We start from the raw sequence: 17,943 nt of genomic DNA on the forward strand, positions 1-17,943 counted from the left end.
TTTGATTGATCCATTGTGACTAGTAACATTTGATGATACAGGGCGGAAGATTTATGGCTTAAAGGGTTGTTTGAAAGTGTGTGTTAGCCATATGAGAGAAGTTGAAGATGGGGTTAAACACCAGCTGGCAAGACCTGGCGACTGGTCCAACACACACACGCACACATTCACTTTTATCAGCTGCTAGGAACACAGTTACTATTGTTTGAAGCCAAGTGTTCAGTCAGGCATAAGTCCCGGAGCAAACATTCTCAGCATCTCTCAGCTGATGTCCGTTTATTCACAATGTGTTCGTAATGCTACAAATGCAACATCAGCTACGTGAAAGTGTTCTCCACAATGCTGGATGGGGTGTGACTGCTTCTTTATGACTTCAGGACATTTTTATCCACAAATGACGACTTAATATATAGAATATCACGACCAAGTCCACCAGCAGCCTGGCAAAAGACCAGCTTCATAGCACACACACACAGAGAGAGATGCTGACAGTATACATCAATTCAGTTAGTATACATTGCAAGAATTGATAATGAACTGGGCCAATGTCCAGGGGTCTTTGACTACCTGTGGGCTCAGGCTGAGAGACCTGCTGTGGCCAAACTAGGGCTGAAGTGATTGACAGCTTCAGTGATTATAAAGGGGAGTGCTCTTTGTTCACGTCCTGTTTATATAACCAATTCACGATTTAAATAAAAGTTTTATTTTTCATGCTGCTAGCTCCAGACTGCAAAGTTTGCAATAGATCTGTTGTTCTTCATGCGTTTCTTTGTTCTTCAAAGTTTTTTGTTCTTTTTGAACAAACTTTTTGTAAGAAGACTGCACTTTTGTGTAATTTTCATATATTTATGTTTCATATGTGTGTGTGTGTTTGTGTGTGTGTGTGTGTGTGTGTGTGTGTGTGTATTTAAATGTCTGAAACATAAAATAAAATATAAAATATACACAGGGGCGCCGCTAGCAATTTTGGGCTCTATGAAAGAATATGAGGTTGGGGCCTTACCGCACCCATTCCGCACCAAACATACAAGCCAACCTAGTTATCCAAAATCTTTGTCTGCAATTTAATAATACTGACCTATTACTTTTGCTATTGCTTTTGACCACTAGGTATCAGTATTTAGTCAGAGGCCTACCATGGCTGTAGCTAGGAGATGATTTATTATGCAAATGTAATATACAAATACAGTACAGTAATCAAATATTAATAGAAAATGCAACATTCTTAAACAATGATTAAACATACATTATATTAAACACAAACATATAGGCTATAAACAGAGTGCAATATGCAATACACTGCAACAGTGATATTAACAATCAATTAAACACAACAAAAATTAGAAAATGGTCTTTTGTTTAACCTGCAAGTGACTTAAATGCCAAATGGACCAAAATTACATTCTTTTCATTTTCAGTGGTGAAAAACGTAACCTATTGAATACTGAATTGACTTTCAGGTAGTGGTTGGCTATGCAACAAGTGCTAACATTACAGCAAAGGAAGCTCCGCGAATAAACATATACCTTTCTTTTCGAAGAACTGGGCGAGTAATTGTTGGCCCGTTTTCTCTCTCTGCCCTCTGTAACCTCTCTTTTCATTTTTGATGACCGGACTTATACCGTGTCTACACCAGACATGACCACTGTCACATCGTATCGTGCCGCATCCAGTGTAGACAATATCACTGATTATAATGGGCTCTATTGTCTTTTGACGCGTCGCTCCACTTGCGTCTGGTGTAGACACATTGTTCTTCGTCGAACTCAAAGACATCTCTACTTTGACAGTTTACCATCTGATCTCACTCAGTGACGCTATGTAGGATGGGACGGAACCATGCAGTGAATGGGGCGGAAATAAGCAAGAAATAAGCCGTAATTTTGTTTTATTTGTAACTCTTTGGTAGATTATACATTTATAATTTCTATTACATTACTACTAGTACTGTTACTACTAATAAAACCGATCTCTGGGGGCCCCAAAAGTGTGTGGGCCTTTAGAATCGTCCTAACTCCCCCCCCCCTTAGCAGTGCCCCTGAATATACATTATGTATATTTAAATGTCTGAAACATAAAATAAACATTACATGGCTGAAAACACTGAATAGTTGTGACTATGACATATGCATAGAGTCTCTTTCTCTTGCCCCACCCACGCGCGCACGATAATATCTTGTATTGGCGATCTCACAGGCTGGAGAAAATGGAGAACATCGCCCAACACTAACACATGCGCAAAGTTTAGTGAGTCAATACCCAGGAGAATGGCTGCTCAAAAACAAGGGACAACCAAAAAAATATTAATAAATGTTGACATTGTAGTTAATGTATGCTTTATTTTCTGTCTGCTTTCTGTTTTTCTAAGCATTTTCTTTCCGATAATATTATAAAACCCGTATTTCATGATAAGAAGCACAGAATGAGTAATTCAAGTTGACACAGGGTGCAACAAAGTGCAGGTCTCTCAAGATGCGTTTTTAAAAGTTGGAGTAGCCTACTTTTAATTTGACAAGCCATCTTAATGCTTAACGCAGTGCACTCTACATTTCCAACAGATGGACACTCTAGTCTAAAAGGACGCAAAGCCAACAACAAGCAACACGTGAGCGGGACAATAACCAGCTGCACTTCTGCAGTCTGAATTACCACTCCTAAAACAAGAGCAATAACTGAAAGCTTTGTTAAAAGCCTGGACATTAAGTGAGATTCACTTTAATCAAAAGGGATGAGCCAAGTTACACATTCACACAGACTTGTTCAAAGTAGGGGTGGGTGTGCCAATCAGTTGAAGCAGGGTCACAAGAATAAACAACAAGACTCACTATCAATCACCACCAGTGATTGTAACAGGGTGACATAACAGCACTTGTGGGCCAAATGACATCACCAGCTATAAGAAGTTCACTAGGGCTACATCATCACCTCAACTAACAGTCAGATGAGTGTCAGTTACTGTTCTGACATCACCTTCGACTCAACTTGTTTGGGTCACATCACACTTCATACTATAAAGTGTGGTCTATTTCTTCTATAATGTTCTTTTGAAATGTATATTCATCAAATAACTAATAAAAATAAAAAATGTAACATGTTCCACAAAAATATTATGCTGTTTTCAACAATGATAATAATAATATGTATTTCTTACAACAAATCAGCATATTAGAGTGAATTCTGAATGATCATATGACACTGAAGACTGCTGAAAATTCAGCTTCGCCATTACAAGAATAAATGAGATTTAAATGATTAAATTATATTAAAATAGAAAACAGTTATTTTACATTGTAAAAATATCTCACTGTATTTTTGGTCAAATTAATGAAGCTTTGGTGAACATAAGAAACTTTTTCAAAAATCTTACAGACCCAACACTTTGAATGGCACATTTTTTAGGTTACTTGATGACATTTTGTTTTAGGTTTAAATTTTTACAGTTCCTCCCTTTAGCCATAATTCATCCTTTTCAAAACATAACATACACAATACAAAACTGCATAGGACTGACACAAGCATGAATTTTTGACTACTAACTGTCATGTGAATAATTGTGATCAATGACTTAACTGTTTGTTTTTGTCAGAATAAGTTATAGTAAGTCATTTACTGACACTGAATTTGCAATCATACAGTAAATTGTATGTTTTTTTAAGGGTGTGTAAATATTGCACAGGTTTAGAATGACATGACTAATAATACTAATATTAAAACATTAACAAATGTTTAAAATCCACTTTCCATTCACAATGTTGCTTTCAATAATATTATGAAATAGTAGTTGTTGTAACAAATATTTTAAAATTAGTAATACATTTCTGTCCAAAATTGTTCCCTTCACTGATCACTTACCTGACAAGGTTGACCATTTTCTTTGTTTATTAATATTCACTTATAAACATTTAATTTAAATTCGACTATTAACTCTTTGAGATATTAAAACATGAAGTCATTTACCTTACTTTGTCCACACTTTTGCTGAGACGGATGCAAACATTAACTGTGCTAACTGAACATACAAGTGCTGCCAGAGATCACCTTAACACAAAACCCTGCTTTTCCAGTTTTGCAGACATGCTGAGACTCCTGTCCAATTCCACCATTTTAAATACGCACCGGCGACACACCTCTTTACAGCGAAAGTAAGAGGCGACACACTCAAAGAATGTAACAATGCAACTATCCAGGCACCACCTCTGACAAGAGACACCAATGTGCCATGACAGTTGCTCCACCAGCCACGTTGTTTTGGTGTCACTGATCAACGTTTGTCATAATAGAGGTTTCATGACCAGACAGGCTCTCCACCCATGTGTCTGTGAGAAGCAAGGAAAACTTGATCTATTGTAATGAGTCACAGGGTAAACCTAACCAGTTGTACAACCATTGTCAAAGCACATCAGGGCCATGACCAGAGAAAAGGCAAGACAGCAATATTGTATTGAAAACTGTATTGAAACTTTTCTGGAACTGAACAAGGGAAAGCCTGTACATGACACATCACTTATGACGTGAAATCTTCAAAGCTAGCTAATCCAAAGGCATCAAGACAAAGGCTTCAGGAAACACACAGAGACAGCACATTTGAGCGCTTTAGTTTTAGTGATCTGGACCTCAGGCCCTAATTGATCAGGAGGTTGATGTTTTAACAGCCCCGAACTCTTGTATCTCAAAAAAAAAAAAAAAAAATTCTGGAATAACCCTTTCAACACAAGCAAAACAATAAGTCTAGAACCTGTTGAACTCCTGCAGGTAGATGTAGGATATGCTTGAGGCCCCGGGGACCCTGAAGTGCCAGTGGCTCCCACATGTTTAAAGACACTTCTAAGCTGAATTAACCCGATTTCCCACTTCGTCTCTTAATCACTTAAGCACATAAGCGTCCTGAAAGTGTGCAAAGAGTCAGAGCCAAGAAAGAGAACAAGTGCATTTTCCACTGGGACAAAAGATATGGTATTATGAGCTCTAGCAAATGAACATTAGCTATTTGGAGAATGCATGAAAGATATAAGTCTCAATGTTGTATACCAACATTACTGTATACCAAGTAAATTAAGATTTTCTATTGAAAGGGCTAGCCAAGCACTAAGCATAATCTCCCTCAGTGCCTTGGTGCATAGAAAAAGAATTTTGCCTCCTCAGCAAATGATGCCTCACCTTTATCAGATATACAATAACTAACCTTCTAGACTAGCAGAATCACATCTGAAGGTCTCGGTTGACTCACGCCCTAGAAAGCACACACTGAAGTGGACAGGGTCAATTCTGTCCCATTGCCAATCTCAGTCAAAGCTACTGCCATTGGGATAAAAGCTAATGCACTACTGACCCCTTAATACATTGAGTGATTCATGTGAACCTTCACCTTGGCTCATTAGATGGATCTATACTAGTCATGCCTGAACTTAAATGTCACTTTGAACTGACCAATGTCTTGGGAAGACTTGCTTTAGACAGCAGAAATATTGTGTTAGTCCTTCCAATGTTACTTGATTAATACTGTACATATTCGGTTCTAAAAACCTACTGAGCTGCCTATAGAAACAACATTTTAAAGCTGACATGAAATGAAAACTAACCCTATCTATTTTCTAAATGCATGTTATTCAGGGTTTGAAATTAACACCCACCAACCTGCCAAATGTGGGACAAAATCAACCAAGTTGGGTAACACATATCAACTCACTAGCCAAATTGGTGGGTTATGATTCATAAATTATATCCTCCGACATTAGTAAAAACAAGTCGCACACTGGAAGTGTCATGTCTTTAAAATTCAGATACATTATTTTTTATTGGTATAAGCACACCGACAGCTCCACTCTGCTTTCTGTCAGCAGCGCCCTCCTACAACTTCAGAGGCTGTTCAAAATCCTGCTGAGCCATTCACATAGATTTCCATTAAATTACATGAATGTACTGACTTCACCCAAGGCTATATTGTGCAGTTTTCAGTTTTGTGGCTTGAATGAAGTCTATGCTTCATATAAAATATACAACCCGAATTCCGGAAATGTTGGGACGTTTTTTTAATTTGAATAAAATGAAAACTAAAAGACTTTCAAATTACATGAGCCAATATTTTATTCACAATAGAACATAGATGACATAACAAATGTTTAAATTGAGAAATTTTACAATTTTATGCACAAAATGAGCTCATTTCAAATTTGATGCCTGCTACAGGTCTCAAAATAGTTGGGACGGGGGCATGTTTACCATGGTGTAGCATCTCCTATTCTTTTCAAAACAATGTGAAGACGTCTGGGCATCGAGGTTATGAGTCTCTGGAGTTTTGGTGTTGGAATTTGGTCCCATTCTTGCCTGATATAGGTTTCCATCTGCTGCAGAGTTTGAGGTCGTCTTTGACGTATTTTTCTCTATAAGTGAAAGATCTAGACTGCAGGCAGGCCAATTCAGTACCCGGACTCTTCTACGACAAAGCCATGCTGTTGTAATAGCTGCAGTATGTGGTTTTGCATTGTCCTGCTGAAATACACAAGGCCTTCCCTGAAATAGACGCCGTCTGGAGGGGAGCATATGTTGCTCTAAAACCTTTATATACCTTTCAGCATTCATAGTGCCTTCCAAAACAAGCAAGCTGCCCATACCGTATGCACTTATGCACCCTCATACCATCAGATATGCTGGCTTTTAAACTGAATGCTGATAACACGCTGGAAGGTCTCCCTCCTCTTTAGCCCGGAGGACACGCCGTCCGTTATTTCCAGCAAGAATGTCAAATTTGGACTCGTCTGACCATAGAACACTTTTCCAATTTGAAACAGTTTATTTTAAATGAGCCTTGGCCCACAGGACACGACAGCGCTTCTGGACCATGTTCACATATGGCTTCCTTTTTGCATGATAGAGCTTTAGTTGGCACCTGTAGATGGCATGGTGGATTGTGTTTACCGACAGTGGCTTCTGGAAGTATTCCTGGGCCCATTTAGTAATGTCATTGACACAATCATGCTGATGAGTGATGCAGTGTCGCCTGAGGGCCCGAAGACCACGGGCATCCAATAAAGGTCTTCGTCCTTGTCCATTACGCACAGAGATTTCTCCAGTTTGAATCTTTTGATGATGTTATGCACTGTAGATGAAAAGATTTGCAAAGCCTTTGCAATTTGACGTTGAGGAACATTGTTTTTAAAGTAGGACATTGATGTATGAGTTTTATTTATTTATTTTGAACTCTGAATTTTTAAGCAATATATCGTAACACCCACATCTCAAAATCCAATCAACAACCAACGGACAGAACCAAGTCCCAACCCTACATTTTCTTTTTCATTAATCTGTTACACTCGGATGTCACGATACAGAAGAAGATCTGTTGCTACTTCAGTTTCATTGCGACTTTAAGGCGACATAGTCCCAACTGAATTTTCGAAAAAAATACAACTGTATATGCTTTATAAACACAAATTAACGCCTTGCACGTGCTTCTGCTTTCCGTATTCTCCAAAACGCTTACGCTGTATGTCCTACGCCTTCCCTATTCTACTTACGGAATTACACTGAAACTGTAATTTTGACCTTCAACCGTTTGGAGGCCATTGAAGTCCACTATAAGGAGAATAATCCTGGAATGTTTTCATCAAAAACCTTAATTTCTTGTCGACTGACGAAAGAAAGACATGAACATCTTGGATGACATGGGGGTGAAAGTGGACTAATCCTTTAAGGCATCACTGCATTTATCCTTTGCAGAAAAGGAGATCCCAGAGCAGGGCTTGATGCTTACTTTTTTCCCAAGGAGCACATGCGCTTGTAAGTTGAAACATTTAGAAGCGCATTAAAAACTTTAGGGACGCAATGCAAATTTTTCAAATGTCTTTTAGCTTAATACGGGTATATAAAGAGACATTATAATGAGAATACAAAAAGTACACAAGGTTTTTAAATATTTTTGCTTCAAACTGTTTTAAATAATTATGTAATCATCTATAGTCCTACATTAAACTGTATATATAGGCATGTGACTGTATCAAATTTTCATGTTAATTGCTGAAACTTTTATCATGGTAGCCTATGTTATCACGTATTGAATTAGGTTAGAATAAAGTGTTGTCTTCCAAACAGGTTTAATAACTTTTTTCTTACAATAAAAATCATTTTTTATTGAACATTTAAATATACAATAAAACAATACACAAAAAAATTATAAAGCAAACATATGTTTCAAACAGATCAAAGTGCAAAAGAACTATAAAGAACAATGGGTAACACTTTACAATAAGGTCCCATTAGTTATTATTCTTTGTTAACATTAATTAATAAGAATACAACTGTTCATTGTTAGTTCATGTTCACTCAAGTCGATTAATATTAGCAGATACAACTTTTCATTTTAATAATGTACACTGTAAAAAATATCACCTTGGTTTTACTCAAAAGAATGGCAACTATTTGCATTAGACTTCTAAGTATTTTGAACTCATCTAATTTGTGTTTGACCAAATATACTTTACCTGTCTTCAACATGCACCCTTAAGTAATGACAACCCAATTTTCCTCGTAAAAACAATTCAAATACTTTGTGAAACAGAAACATAATCCAACTGACTAAGTGGCAATACAATTAAGGCTGATTTATACTTCTGCGTCGAGTGCACGCCGTAGCTACGGCGTAGGCTGTGTGTAGCACGCGTAGCCTACGACGTAGCCTGACGTGCACCTCTTCAAAAATGTAACTTCCCGTCAATTCTACGCAGACTGCAAGCGCTGTGATTGGTCTGCTAGAACCCCTCCCTCAGGTCAAAAAACTGGCGTGGAGCAATCGGACAAGAGCGAGCGTTTTCAACTTCCATATCAATGAAAAAATGCTCTGTTTCAGGGGACACATACAGTCAAACTGCAACAAAAGTTGTTACCTATTTGCCGCTTCTATTTGTAAGCTTCTCTGACAACGTACATGACAAGCTGCTTCTTCTTCGGCTTTTGCCTTGATCCTCAACATGACCGGGACACTGCCTCCTAGTGGTCTGCATGCACGTCGACGCGGACAACAACGCAGACATATAATTGAAAACAGACGCATAGCCTGCAGTGCAGAGGCTCCGGCATAGGTCCGACGCAGAAGTATAAATCAGCCATTAGACGTAAAATTAACTCAAGAGAATATACTTTGGTACGACATGCATTAGCTCTATTTCACTATTTACATTTCTGCTGTTCCATTAGCGCCATCTACTGTCAGAGAGTGAACGTGTCTCCTTCGCTTGTTCCATCATGCACTCACTGTTTTTTGCATCACTGTTTTTTCCATAACCAAACTGAAAACCTTTTAAAATGATTTGTTGTACCATTTAAGGTATTTAAGTTTTATTCGCACTCATGCTCCTAAATACATTTTACAGTTCGCACACATCTAGTGAAACGCTTGCAATGTCAAGCCCTGTCCTTGCACTGCACTGAGCTAGGTGAAAAAGATATTCAACATTTCAAACAAAGCAAGAGAAATGTCTTTATTAAATAACCTTAGATTTCATTTTATATTGAAAAGTAGGGTTGGGACAATACATCGAATCTCGATACGCGATACGAAGAATCTGGAGCGATTCTCTCTCGAATCGATTCCGATTTTAGTTTTTAAACAGCAGATGGCACTACTATACGTGCTTTGGAAACACTCGTACACTGCCTGTTTCCAAGGTGCAAGTATATTTAACCATTTACATGACTCAGCCGAACGCACGAGTGCTGTCCAGCAGTCTTTTTTGTGAGGGTTTGAGAGTGTGCGGTTAAAAACTAGTGCCATCTGCTGTTAAAACTAAGCTCAGAATCGATTCGAGAGAGAAAATATCAGGATCGATCCAGATTCATTGTATTGATAGAGAATCGATGTATCATCCCAGCCCTACTGAAAAGTAGTTCAGTCAGTGTAAAATATGTATTATTTGACCCAAAAGATGTGTGTGCTCTGTATTTTTATGCTACTTACAATATAGCACCATTAGTTTAGTAACATGCTAACTTCAAATTGAATTTACATCTCCTGTTTGGGGCTTCTGCCTATGTAGAGAATTCCAGAAAACTCACTTATGAAGTTCCATGTTGGTTAGGATGCTTTCCTAGAAGTCAGTAGGGAGAGATGCTGCTCACTAGGTTTTTCCAATAGAACTACAGTATTATGACTTACTTATGCCTGGATCCACTTAAGATTTCACCAGTTCCTGCATGTGTCAAGCAGATTGGTGTGTTGGCATTGTTGCCTTTAAACCATCATTTACTGTCGACATGGTTTTAATTCTAAAACCCCTGGTGCTGTTTCTTTATTGAATACGAAAGAGCCAGAAATAGAACTCTCTTTACATTCCAGAGGTACACCTGGACATCGCTTGCCACATTAACATTCAACATGCGCTATTTTAACAGCAGCATCCCTCTGCCCCCAGTGGCTAATCCATTAGCATTCTGCATAGCTCAGTCAATTATTTATGAGTTGTGCTCTGTGTATTAGCATTCTGATGTCCTCTACAACAGAAATTAGTGTTTAAGAGTAAACAGCATTAATTAGCATTCTTGACAAAGTGAGTACCCGCAATGCATTAGCTATTTCTAAAACACAACACAGCAGGATTTCCGGCTAGCTGAGACAGGTGTTACAAATAGCAGTTGTTGCAATTCATTTCTAGTTAGAAATTCTTAGATTATATTATGTTATGGAGCTTCACAATTTTTTGTTTCAAATAGAGAACACGATTCTCCCAAGATTCTAAACAAAATAACTTAATACTTAATGTTTAATAACTTAAATATGACAAAATGTTAATTGCTGCAGTCTAGCCTATTTAAAATGTTTAATTAATTTAAATGAATTATTTAAAAAAATCAGTTTGAATGAATGATTCAATGACTCACTTACAAATACCCCACTTGTTTCATTGCTGGATGAATCAGCATTTCTGAACGAATCTCTTGAATAAATGATTCAATGACAAACACATTTTTTAACAGTCACTTGTGTAACAATGTAATCCATACAATCATTATTTGAAGGGCAAAGTTTTTTAAAAAAAGGTGATTTGCTCTATTTTGATCGATTCCATAGACATCAGTGTTTATATACGAACTATAAACTTTTATTACAGTACTTCCGTTATAATTTTAATGTTTGTAACACAGAAATATTGATCCTGTGTGGTTGAAAAGACTGTTTGTGAAGCTGTTTTGATAGCCTAACTGCTTAAGTCAGCGGCAGTGCAAACGCAGATTTGAATGTTCCAGTGTGAGGTTTAATAGACATGGCTGAATTGTTGTCATTTAGGAAGGAGATTGTGTGGGTGTTTGAATCGAGATCACATTTTATTTTTTAATGATTAATCATGCAGCTCTATTATATTGTAGACTAAACAATTTCTAAACTTTGACTTTCTTCCTTCTGTGGAACATGCAGTTTCCATTCAGTGTTTTTTTTTTTTTTTTTTGTGCCAATTCAGTGGAAGTCAATCAAACTGTTTGGTTTCAAACATTCTTCAAAATATCTTCTTTTGTTTTCCACAAAACAAAGAAAGTCATTCAGGTTTGGAACAACATGAGGGGGAGTAAATGATGACAGAATTTTTAGAACTATTCTTTTAGGGTGCGTTCACATTTGTAGTTTGGTTCGTTTGGTTTGTTTGGTCCGGACCAAAACAAAAAACAAAAAAACATTTAGTCCTAGTCCGATTAGCGTTCAGATTGGCAATTTTATCACCAAACCAAAAGACACCGAATCTAAAGGCATAGGGATACGTTCACAACCTGACTGGTCGGATCTTATGACGTATTGCCTGTTCTGAGATGGAACTTACAGAACATCCAAAACAATGCTGTGTGCTGAGGTAAATGCGCTTGTTGTGCGTAGCCTGCATTGCATGGTATTTTGACCAGCTGGGAACTCGTGAAGAGCTTATAAAATGTGTAAAGGAGTCAAAACAGCGGCGGGAATCCCTCACACACAAACGATCTTCTCAGCGGTCTCGGTCCACTTGTTTGGTGCGCACCAGGGTTCAGATGGCAGCGTTCACACATTCAAATGAACCACCCTAACAGGTAACATCGCACCAGGGTTCGTTTTAATTGAACCAAACGTGACAAGTGTGAACACACCCTTAATCTAAAGCCTGGTTCACACTGCCCCAAAAAACATCAACATTTTGAATGTAAGGGATTAATGTTGGAATTACAATGTTGTGCAACACAACTGTCATTATCACACTTCCCAAACAAACACTAACAGGTTTAACATATATAATCCAACAACTATCTGAATCTGATTGGTTGATAAACATTCCAAGCAGAGATGCACCGATTGCAATTTTCTTGGCCGATTCCGATTTTATTGTTAGTGTGATCTGCCGATACCAATTTTTGCAGATTCCAATTTTCTTTCTAAGAACTATAATTGACAGCATAAACAAAAATCTACTTTTCTTCAATGCAAAGTTTTATTTTCATAAAAAACACAAGTAAAAAGTCAGTAATAAAATAAGAACAAATAAACAAATTGCAAACAACAGCACAAATAAATGCAACAGAATAAAGAGAGCTATGAAACTTTAAGTTTTTCAGGTTGAGTAGGTTTTTATTCAGGTAAGAAATACTACAGAAATTAAAGTAATCAAAAGTAAAATAACACTGGGTAGTCTTCATTGTAAAAATACAGATTCACTCCACTAATATAGATCAGTGGTGCGCACACTTTTGGTGTGAGCACGAAACCTACGTGAATGAGTAAAATTATGTGCAATACAAGCACTATTTAACCGGAGTGAATGAGACAAGTGAAAGAAAGAAGGCAGGAGTGTGTCACTTCGCCGTCGGAAAGAAGAGCGTGAGAACGCGCAGCTGACGTTATTGCCTGTGCCGCTGCCCGCTGGTAACAAAATGGATCATGCAGGAAATTGGCGATTCCAATTCCTGGCCGGTCGATCGGTGCATCTCTAGTTCTAAGGTGTGCAATCATTTTCAGGGAAACGCACGGCTACAGAAGTTCCAGGCAGGTCTTGACCGCATTACAGTTCCATATCACTTTGCCAAATGATTTCAGTTATTTCAAAAGTCATTACAGCCTACAACAGCAAAAGAACCAAAACTCACAACAATACTGACTAAGGAAAAAAATTTAGTAAACAACAGGATAAAAATGACAAATAATTCCCAAGTTTTTGCCACAAAATTACGTTTTATTATGTACAAAAAAGCGCATACTCTCTTTCTCCCACTCTCCCACTCAAATGCACACACATTACACAGCCTACAGTACAGACACGCTCACACAGAAACGTGTTGTCAGCACTGCTCTGACCATTTTATGAGTACAACAGTTTAACAACTTAAAAGCTACATGACATTTCTCACTAGTGAGGTAATAATGGTGCTGTTCTTGAAGCAGATGAACTTACAGTTTCGCTATTAGTAGAGACGCTGCTGCTGAACACTGTCGAGAGATGCACAGACTCAAGTAGTTCACATACGCTTAATCTCTCTCTCTCTCTCTCTCTCTCTCTCTCTCTCTCTCTAACTCCATTAATAACTGCATTATTCTGTTATCAATGGCTGAAGCCTCCATTACTAGCTCTAACAGAGGCTTGGGATTAGATGCGTAGGAAATTAGTCCAACACACAAGAGCATTTTAAGGACAAAAACCTGAAAATGTCTTGAAATACATCATCTGAACAATGTTTTGAGGTGTGGTAACAGTAGTATAAGCAAAATAATTGACTCCGGGCTGTTGAATTATTGAAAAATAATGCATATTATATACCATTTTGCCAATATTACCAGACTTGCTTCCAAGCAAATGCTATTTTCTTAACACCAACTTTCTAAATATAATCAAGGTCCAGTGACTCAGTGATTTAATCACTAGTTTGCTTTAAAACTTATAATCTATAAAAAATTATAACCAATAAAAGATTTTCTGAATAAACAGGTGCATATAACAATGCAAAGTTCATGGGTTTGAATATACAGTTATGAAGTTTTTTTGGATAAAAGTATCTGCAAAGTGCATAAATGTAAATGTCTCCTTGGTGTGAACTAACCTTATGCATTTCTGTGTAGCTATATATGGGTAGTGGATATGAAAGTCTGTATAGATTCAGTCTTAACTTGTGTAAAAAATGTTAATCATGCATGAAGGGTTCTGTGTAGCATTCTGCAGTTTTTAGGAGAAATTTGACAGATATCAATAAGACCAGGTAACAGAGAGGAATACTAAAACATCAATGCATCAACAAATCCTGTGAGACTTGCACAGAGATACACAGAAAACAACACTGAGAGAAAGGAGTAATAGCGGAGACTCTAATCAGTGCCCGCTACCTCCTGCATGCCCGAAAAAAAAAAAAAAAAGAGCTAAATTAGTACTCTGCCAATAAAAATGTCAGGACTAATAGGTGTATAATTCTGCAGATAAAGACAAAATCAAAGATAACAAATCCTTCTACATCATTTTTGTAGCAGGCTACTGGGCAGAGACCCACTCGAATTTCAGCTACAACTAAGGCTGAGCGATATGGCAAAAAAATAAAATCTCGATTTTTTCAGAACGATTGACCGATTCACGATTTTTTTTTTTTTTTTTTACTGTTTAACTAGTCAACTTAAAAACTTAACTACAAGATGATTTAAGTAACATTCTCTTTATTAACAATCTGGTTCAAAAAAAGTGATCAACATGGTGTAAATGTAAAACAATTTGTTAAATATCTTTGCAGGAATATGCCTGAAATATGAAGGCAAATGTTGTACAAACTTATCTTAAACACATTCTATATTATATAAATAATATAAAATAAGAAAATGCTAAATATTTCTTAGCCAAAAAGTAATAGCAATAAATAACACCAGTAAGCTATTATTAACAGCAAATGCTTTGTAAAAACAGAAAACAACAGCAGCTTTCAGCCTGTCACCATCATGCAAACATGAAATATCAAACAGGTCTACAGGTTTTTGCATTCCATTGCACTATTTGTCCTATTGTTTTTATGTTTGGCAGACATGTTTAGGTGTTGCACTCGTGTCTCGCGTCTTTTGCAGCGTCTCGCCCATGAAACGGTATTCTAAAAACACGGCGGTCAAGTTAAAAAAAAGCTCAACTCGCGTTTAATAACTTTGCCTTTTTTTCCTCATTCCACTGCCTGCGTCTCATTTTTATAACGCAATAACGCATTTCTAAATGAACAGCCGCTTAAGAATAGTGATGTGTTCTACGTTCATAGAGTTATCATTGCTGTATTGTCAACATGTCCAATTGTAACGCTTGCTAACATTTTTATTCAAAAAATAATAAAATCGAGGCAAAACTTTAAATTCGAATTAATCGGAAAAAATCGCCCAGCCCTAGCTACAACTTTAAAGTCATATGTCTATCCTCCTAAGGATGCACTGCCAATTATTTCCCACTTGGAACACATTCAAGATGTATGCGATGCTAATGAGGTTTGAGGACTCGCGTCCATATTTCAACATGTAAGAGGCATACTTTCTGCATAAAGATACTCAACATGCCTGATTTGCATATTTATGAGTCTCCTGTCCCACATCCTCTCATTAAAAACAAGACTGTGAAGACAGAAACTCTAAAACACACTAGACTCTCAGTGTGAAAAAAAGAGAACAACTATTGTTACCCTTCTCTACTGGTCAAAAGTTTGGAATCATTAGTATTTTTTAATGTTTTCCAAAGAAGTCCCTCAAGATCTGTAAATATTTGCTCAAAATACAGTAAAACTGTGTGGAATATTATTACAATTTTTACAAAGAATTACAAAGAACTGTTTTCTGTTTTAATATATTAAAAAAAAAAAAAAAAAAAAAAAAAAAAAAGTAATTTACTCCTGTGATGGCAAAGCTGAATTTTCAGTCTTCAGTGTCACATGATCCTTCAAAAATTCTAAAATGCTTATTTGGTGCTCAATAAATATTTTGTTCACACTTTAGTTTAGGGTCCAATTCTCACTATTAACAAACTATTAACTACGGCTTTTGCCTCAATAAACTCCTAATTACTGCTTATTAATAGTTAGTAAGGTATAGGTTACGTTTAGGTATTGGGCAGGATTAAGGGATGTACAATATGGTCATACAGAATAAGGCATTAATATGTGCTTTATAAGTACTAATAAACAGCCAATATCCTAGTACTAATAAACATGCATGCTAATAAGCAACTAGTTTGTAGTAAGAATTGGAACTTTCTTAGGATTCTTTGATGAATAAAAATCCTTGTTGAATAAATTTTAAAACTTACTTGCATCCAAAATTTCATGGTTTTCACAAAAATATTAAGCAGAAAAACTCTTTTCAACATTGATAATAAATGTTTCTTGAGCACCAAATCGGCATATGAGAAGGATTTCTGAACGATCATGTGACATTTAAAAGTATATTAGAATACAAAACACAAACAGTTATTTTAATATATATCAAGTATAGTATATCAAAAACTGCATTTTTGATCAAATAACTGCAGCCTTGTTGAACAAAAAAGACTTCTTTCAAAAACAAAAAAATCTTAATGATTGCAAACTTTGACTAGTAGTGTATATAATACCTTTATCCAACTTGGCGCTGATGGTCCAGTGATCATGAAGACTGACAGGATGAAAACGTTTTAGAAAATGTTGTCATATGAGAGAAGTGTGTACCCAACAACTCTCATTGTCTTTTCTAAGTCAGTTGGTACTGCCTCTGAACCACAGAAGAGGCGGTACTGAGTTCTAGATCTTCATCACTACAGGAATCACAGATTCAGTCCAGAGCAGCCACTCATTCATTGCTACCGAACCAGACACCAAGATTCCTCCTTAAATGTGAAAAAGGCAAGAGTTCCACAATTTGTGATGTCAACGCTCTGTGTTCCAAACTCTCGCTTTGTCAATCCAAACAAACTCAAGCAATTCATGCATGGTGGAATCCCTCAGCAGAACACAACGTGGCCAGAGTCTGAGCCATGTAGCGCTCTACCAGACACGTCATCCTTTAATCTGAGCCACTGGGATTATTAGACACAGACGAGGCCTCTATTAAGTGTGGTTACACCCCCCACCCCCAATCATATGCACAAATACCTATACTCAGCTCACTTCAATCCTCCTGAAGGGGTTAAAAAGAGACAATCCAGCACGTACACCATCCGTACACTGTCAAATGCACATACACATTATATGTGTTTTATGCAGAAAAAAATCTGTGATGACTTACCAATTTGTGTGTCAGTATGCACCACCATGGATGCAATTAGAGACTAATTAACAATCCACTCATGTGTTTTAATAATATCAGTATCGGATATAGATCTAACCTGGCCATCAGATCACTGACTATCACGTGATCCACAAGAGGCTGAAGAAGCATTATCTCCATCACAACCTGATCCTCATCCTCTGATCCAGTGTGTGTGTGGTGTGTGTGTATGTGTGTGTATGTGTGTGTGTGTGTGTGTGTGTGTGTGTGAATCCATATCCTGTAGCTCAGCATCTAAAGAGCTGACCTAGTGTGTGTGTGTAATCATATTATTTTGATAATAAATTTTAATGTTTGACATTTCTGATTTATTATTTAGTGTTTTAATGTCATAAAAACAGCTCAAGCAGTCAATGATGGTGTCTTTTGTGGAAATGGAAGTTTCATGAACCTTAAAGGGTTAGTTCACCCAAAAATGAAAATTCTATCATTAATTACTCACCCTCATGTCGTTACACACCTGTAAGACCTTTGTTCATCTTCAGAACACAAATTAAGATATTTTTGATAAAATCCGATGGCTCAGTGAGGCCTCCATTGCCAGCAAGATAATTTACAGACGCCCAGAAAGGTACTAAAGACATATTTAAAACAGCTCATGTGACTACAGTGGTTCAACCTTAAGGTTATGGAGCGTGTATCAAACTGCCAAAGTCACACCCCCCAGTGGTGAACCATTGAAATTTCGAAACACTTAT

The 17,943-nt window shown here is 37.0% G+C and overlaps 1 protein-coding gene across 6 annotated transcripts in view; it reads right to left on the minus strand.

The window, feature by feature from the left end:
• Window positions 1-17,943, minus strand: part of igf2bp2b (insulin-like growth factor 2 mRNA binding protein 2b) — a 50,200-nt gene that overhangs the window by 23,411 nt on the left and 8,846 nt on the right. The window contains exon 1 of one of the 6 annotated variants that reach the window (XM_051910622.1): window positions 3,958-4,108. The exons of the other annotated variants lie outside the window; for them this stretch is intronic. The gene's annotated coding sequence lies outside the window, so the exon portion shown is untranslated. Of the gene's footprint in view, window positions 1-3,957; window positions 4,109-17,943 lie in introns of those variants that run through there. 6 annotated transcript variants of the gene reach the window in all.

This window comes from Ctenopharyngodon idella, chromosome 1, assembly GCF_019924925.1.
Source record: "Ctenopharyngodon idella isolate HZGC_01 chromosome 1, HZGC01, whole genome shotgun sequence".
Taxonomy (NCBI): Eukaryota; Metazoa; Chordata; class Actinopteri; order Cypriniformes; family Xenocyprididae; genus Ctenopharyngodon; species Ctenopharyngodon idella.